This window comes from Meriones unguiculatus, assembly GCF_030254825.1.
Source record: "Meriones unguiculatus strain TT.TT164.6M chromosome 13 unlocalized genomic scaffold, Bangor_MerUng_6.1 Chr13, whole genome shotgun sequence".
Classification (NCBI taxonomy): domain Eukaryota; kingdom Metazoa; phylum Chordata; class Mammalia; order Rodentia; family Muridae; genus Meriones; species Meriones unguiculatus.
Genome location: NW_026843580.1, coordinates 2,492,027 through 2,497,616, shown reverse-complemented (window position 1 = coordinate 2,497,616; position 5,590 = coordinate 2,492,027). Strand labels below are relative to the sequence as shown.

At 35.6% G+C, this 5,590-nt stretch overlaps 1 non-coding gene across 1 annotated transcript; it reads right to left on the bottom strand.

The window, feature by feature from the left end:
- Positions 1–4,862: 4,862 nt before the first annotated feature.
- LOC132650509 (U6 spliceosomal RNA) lies at positions 4,863–4,969 on the bottom strand. Its single transcript, XR_009588859.1, has one exon. It is a non-coding gene; the product is annotated as a U6 spliceosomal RNA (small nuclear RNA).
- Between the last annotated feature and the right edge of the window lie 621 nt (positions 4,970–5,590).

Genomic DNA, 5,590 nt, shown 5'->3' with positions numbered 1-5,590 from the left:
ACAATGTTGGGACATTATAAAAGATTTTAGGTGAGGTTCCTATTTACAGGTAAACAGTATCAGGTATTGCAATTATACCTACCTTTGATTTTGTTTCCCTCTGCATATATGTGATTCTGTATGTCTGAGAAATGTCGTTGTACATCACGCAAGTTCCAGTAACCAATAACGGCATCCTTAGGATCCGCAGTGTTACAATACTTGCCCTGAAAATATTCAATCAATTTCCCTGGGTCGATGAGAAAAAAAGAAACTTGTAATACATTTTTACTTCCATACCATATTATATTGTTTTCTTGAAAAGGAAATATTCCAACAAAGAGAGTATATGCACAGTAATATGTGTTTCAAGATGAAGTCTGAACGTTCAGTACTCACAGAAATTGCCTTTGCAGTTAGCAAAATTGGGCCTAAATGCAGTTATTGTGTGCTGTTGGCATTTCCCATGTTTTCTAAACCTGAAATAAAATTTAGACATTAATTATCACATATTATTCTGCGTATAATTTTGTCTTACCATAATAAAATTCTACTGTTTTTTTTTTTCAATGCAATTTATTCAGAACCTTGAACAATCATCGGACCCTGGGGAAAGCCAGCCCACAGCTTAAATAGCCTCTGGGTAGCCAACCCCAGCGTGCCACGTGGGCAATGCAGATAGGTCCACATACATGGACGCAAGCCAGATCCTCAGCCTTAGCCAAATGTGGAGTTGTTTGTGACAGAGAACACTCTACTGATTTTGACATGGTAAAATTAATCAAATTCACAGCCCATTGTCTTCATCCTAAGCTAAAAGCTTCTGTGAGCCTGTTACAGGATTTGCGAATATGTACATTTTCCAGGTGTTTTCTCTTTGGTGGTGTCTGGATAAACCTGAGCACAGTAGGGCAGGTGACTGAGTGACTGGCCTCTGACTATGATAGCCAAGAAGTATTACAACAGAAACACTGAGAACAACTTCTTTCTTCAAGTAGTAAAAAGCTGTGAATGTGTGTGAAGGAAGCTGCAAACTTCAGAGTGAAAGACAGAAGATGATTTCATGGATATGTCAACCACATACTTTTTCTGTCATAATATTTCTCTGTCACTTCTTGAATATTAACAGCTATACAAACTGCATGTCACTTCATCAGATAACTCAGTCTTCCAAATTCTGTTCCATTATCAAAAAGTTTATATTGATATCAGTAGTGCAGAAGGTAATGTGGAAATAAGATACTGACCTACAGCCTAGGGAATGATTTTCATCAGTCTTCTCTCTATGTCTCATAGATTCTGGACTCCTAATATTTCCAAATTATAATTCACACTCACACTTCTTAATGTTTTAATTTTAGCAATCATTTGTTTACAAACACCTTTTCTATATATGAGCATGCTATCATTATAAATATAAAGGAAAATTCAAATATCCTGATCTAATACATACCCTCAAGAAAGTCAACAGAAATGTGCATGAAACACTAATTCCAACATCCAAATTTCCACAGACTGTCCAAATTTTCACAGACTCCATATATGAAAATTAGCAAATACTATGTACTGGTAGAAAAGAAGTCTTTTTTTTTTTATTAATTACACTTTATTCACTTTGTATCCCCCCATAAGCCCCTTCCTCCTCCCCTCCCAACCCCACCCTCCCTCCCTCTTCTTCATGAATGCCCCTCCCCAAGTCCACTGATAGGGGAGGTCCTCTTCTCCTTCCTTCTGATCTTAGTCTATCAGATCCCATCAGGAGTGGCTGCATTGTCATCTTCTGTGGCCTGGTAAAGCTGCTTGGAGGTTTAGGATGAAATGACTTTTTCCCAGCCATTGTGCTCCAGGTTAATTAAATAAATCCTAGTCTCTGTGTGGTGATTTGGGTATACAGCTGGTTTAGGAATAACCACTGCTTAACCAAAGGATAAATCAATAATAAATATTGATAACCCACAACATATATCTATTTATTCAAAGTTTCTTTGATTATCAAAAGAACTTTAAAATTTTTGGCTATTTATTTGACAATCTTGATTACCATAAACAGGTTTTTCTTTATGTTGTATGAGTTGCATACTTCATGATATAACACAACGTACACCGTTTCTCAAATATTATTTTTCTAGTGTTTATTACATGAATAATTTAACCTGAAAACATTCTAAACTGAGTCAGGTGGAGTGACTCTCAAGAGTCAGCTCCCTGGGTAAAGGCTTCCACTTAGGACATGTATCTGTGAAATACAACAAATAGAAGAAAAGTGTTCAGTTCATCCTCTCAGGTTCTTAATGATTTTAATTGCTATTTTCAGGTGAAATGGAAACTGAGATTTTTGTTAGCTTATTTGAATTGCTCGTTAATTTTATATGGACAAAAACATTTGATTTATCTGTTTGATACACATTTCTGATGTTCTCAATTGGAATCTTCTGGTCAGGTTCATGTATTCTTCCCTTATTTCTTATGTAAGATTCTCTTGCTACATTGCTAAGGTTCTTTTGCTATATTTTAAAAAGGAAAGCCCCATAGAGAGCTACACTATAACTTGCCAAAGATGTTTCTTTATCAAACCTCATTGTCCAAGGGGAAATCCTCCATATTCACAGAAGCTCCAGCCTATTATATTGATTCTAGTCACAAAAGTCATAATAAAATAGTGTCACAGTATAGAGGACAGTCTAGAATTTATCATTATATTCATTTTACAGTTCTTAGGATATTGCATGCACTCAAAGTAATTTTTCTGTATTTTTATTTTAAAAACCTTAAATCAGCTAAACACTATTCAGGACTTGTCAATATGTTTCTAAGACATTTCTAAATTCACCCTTATTTTTCTCAAACAAAGAATCTAATCCTTTTTGATATTTCCCTAAAACCAAAGACAGGGTAATTAATATGAATGGATCAACTATATTTTCCAGCTTTCTTGAAGAGTATAAAAACAAAGTATTAAAAGATTTTTCTTTCCTTTATGTGAGACTCAACTGCAAGCTATTAGACATTTAATTTTCTGAATATTAAATTAATTCTACATGATTTTATGGAAATGGTCACTGGGAAAAATATCAGTGTCTCTGAATGAGAATGGGTGCAGGTAAAGGAGAGTTAATATTTACTTCAAGAAGTCACATTACCCTTATTTAGATGAACAAGATGATACAAAAGATGGATAGCTATTTGATAACATTGTGATTAATGACACCCCATTTACAAAATCCAATGCAAATTATACTTGTTTACTTGTGTGAAATATTCCAAAGATATCTTTAAATGACCATTAATGCTTTCTTCAACAATGTACACAAAACTTGTGGGACAGAGTTCAGGAATCTTATTAAAGAAGGAGGAATCGGAGGAGACAGGAACTCCACAAGGAGAGCAACAGAACTAAGAAATCTGGGCCCAGGGGTCTTTTCTGAGACTGATATTTCAACCAAGGACCACCCATGGAGATGACCTAGAACCCCTGCAAGATGTAGCCCATGGCAGCTCAGTCTCCAAGTGGGTGCCCTAGTAAGGGAAACAGGGACTGTCTCTGACATGAACTCAGTGGCTGGCTCTTTGATCACCCCCCCCAGAGGGGGGAGCAGCCTTACCAGGCCATAGAGAAAGACAATGCAGCCAATCTTGATGAGACCTGATAGGCTTGGATCAAATGGAAGGTGAGGAGGACCTCCCCTATCAGTGGATTTTGGAGGGGTATGGGAGTAGATGAGGGAGGGAGGGTGGGATTGTGAGGGAATGAGAGAGGGTGTTACAGCTGGGATACAAAGTGAATAAACTGTAATTAATATAAAAAATAATAATAAAAACAAAAAATGTGGCAGTTTTTTTCTTAACCTATATATCTTCCAAATAATTGAGACTGGACCATTATATTTATTTAATAAATTTTATGGCAGAAGAACTGAATCATATTAATATAGTTTTTGCTCTTCCACTATCTCTTCTCCTCTGACTGGTAGGAACCCCAGTCCTATTCTCTCTCCTGCTCGGTCATTGGCTGCTAAACTGCTTTATGTATATACCAGAAAACAATTGGGGAGCAATGTTTAGACAGAAGTGTCTCAGAATAAGGATTGCAGCCCAGATTTGGGGCACAGAAAGCAGCATTTTAATCTTTACACAGTTACATTATGTTACATGTTATGGGATGTGCAAGCATCTCTATGTTAATGTTTTTATTGTGTGGTTCAATTTGATGTATAGAAACAGCTATGCACAGTTGGACACCTAACTGACTGTCCTCTGACTATAAGAGTCAAAAGTGTCACATCATAACACTGAGAGCCACATATTCAAAGAGTAATTAGCTTTGGGTGGGTGTGGATGGAAGCTATACTCTTCAGAGTGAAGATTAGAAGATGATTGCATGAATATGTCAACACACATTTTTCTGTCACAATATTTCTCTGTCATTTCTTGAATATGAATACTTATACAAACTGTTAGTCCTTCACAAGACACACTCTTCCAAATAATGCCCCATTACCAAATGTTTAAATTGCTTTCAGTAATGCACAATATAATGTGGGAATAAGATTCAGGCCTATAGCCTAGGAAATGGTTTTCATCAGTCTGGAATCCATGGCTTACATAATGCAGACTGCTAATATTTCCAAATCATAATTCACACTCACACTTTCTAAAGCTTTGATTTTAGCAATGATTTATATACATAGTTATAGTCTACATCTGAACTTGCTATCATTATTAAATAAAAAGCAAATTTCAAACATCAGAAGCTCATCAATACACTCAAGAAATTCAAGAAAAATGTACATCAAATGCTAATTCCAATATTCATCTATCCACAGAGTGAATAGATGAAAATTGCCACATACTTTGTATTCAGAAAATGAAGGACGTTTTATACATATTTAATGGAATGTTTCAGAAATTTGCATGGCATCCTTATGCAGGGGTCGTGCCAATCTACTCTGTATCATTCCAATTTTAGTTTATGTTCTGCCAAAGTAAGCACCTTACCCACTTCTTACTACATGTATCCATGCTAACTTCATATGATAAATGCAAAACCAATATAGGTATCAGAGGAATCATTCTTATTTGGTTTTCAATTCTACAGTCATTATTCATTCATTTTTTATTTGACAGGAGCACTAACAATGTAAAATTATTTTCTTCTTTTTCTTTCTCTATCTTTTTTTCCTTCCTTTTTTCCAATTTATTCACTTTGCATTCTGGCTGTAGTCCCCTCCCTTGTCTCCTCCCAGTCCCACCCATCTTTCTGCTTCTCCCCCTATGCTCCTTAGCTAAGTCCATGTTAAGTTAGGTGAAGTGTTATAAATAATGAGTTTTATTGTGCAGTATTTCTGGGTTTTTCTTTTAATGTTGAGTACTGCATAGCTCATAATTGCCTTGAAATATCTATCAAACCAAGGATTCTCTTGAGTTTTGGTCATTTAATGTCCCTTATTCTTTGGCTGGGATCACTGACAGGTTTGCCAAAAATAACTTGTTCTAGGAACTTGGATAAAAGTTTTCCTCTTACTTTTAGATTATTATTGTAAATGGTCTGAATTGCTGCATTCCACAATTTGCTTAAATAACAGTGCATCACAAAAGCATTTCTCATTTTTAT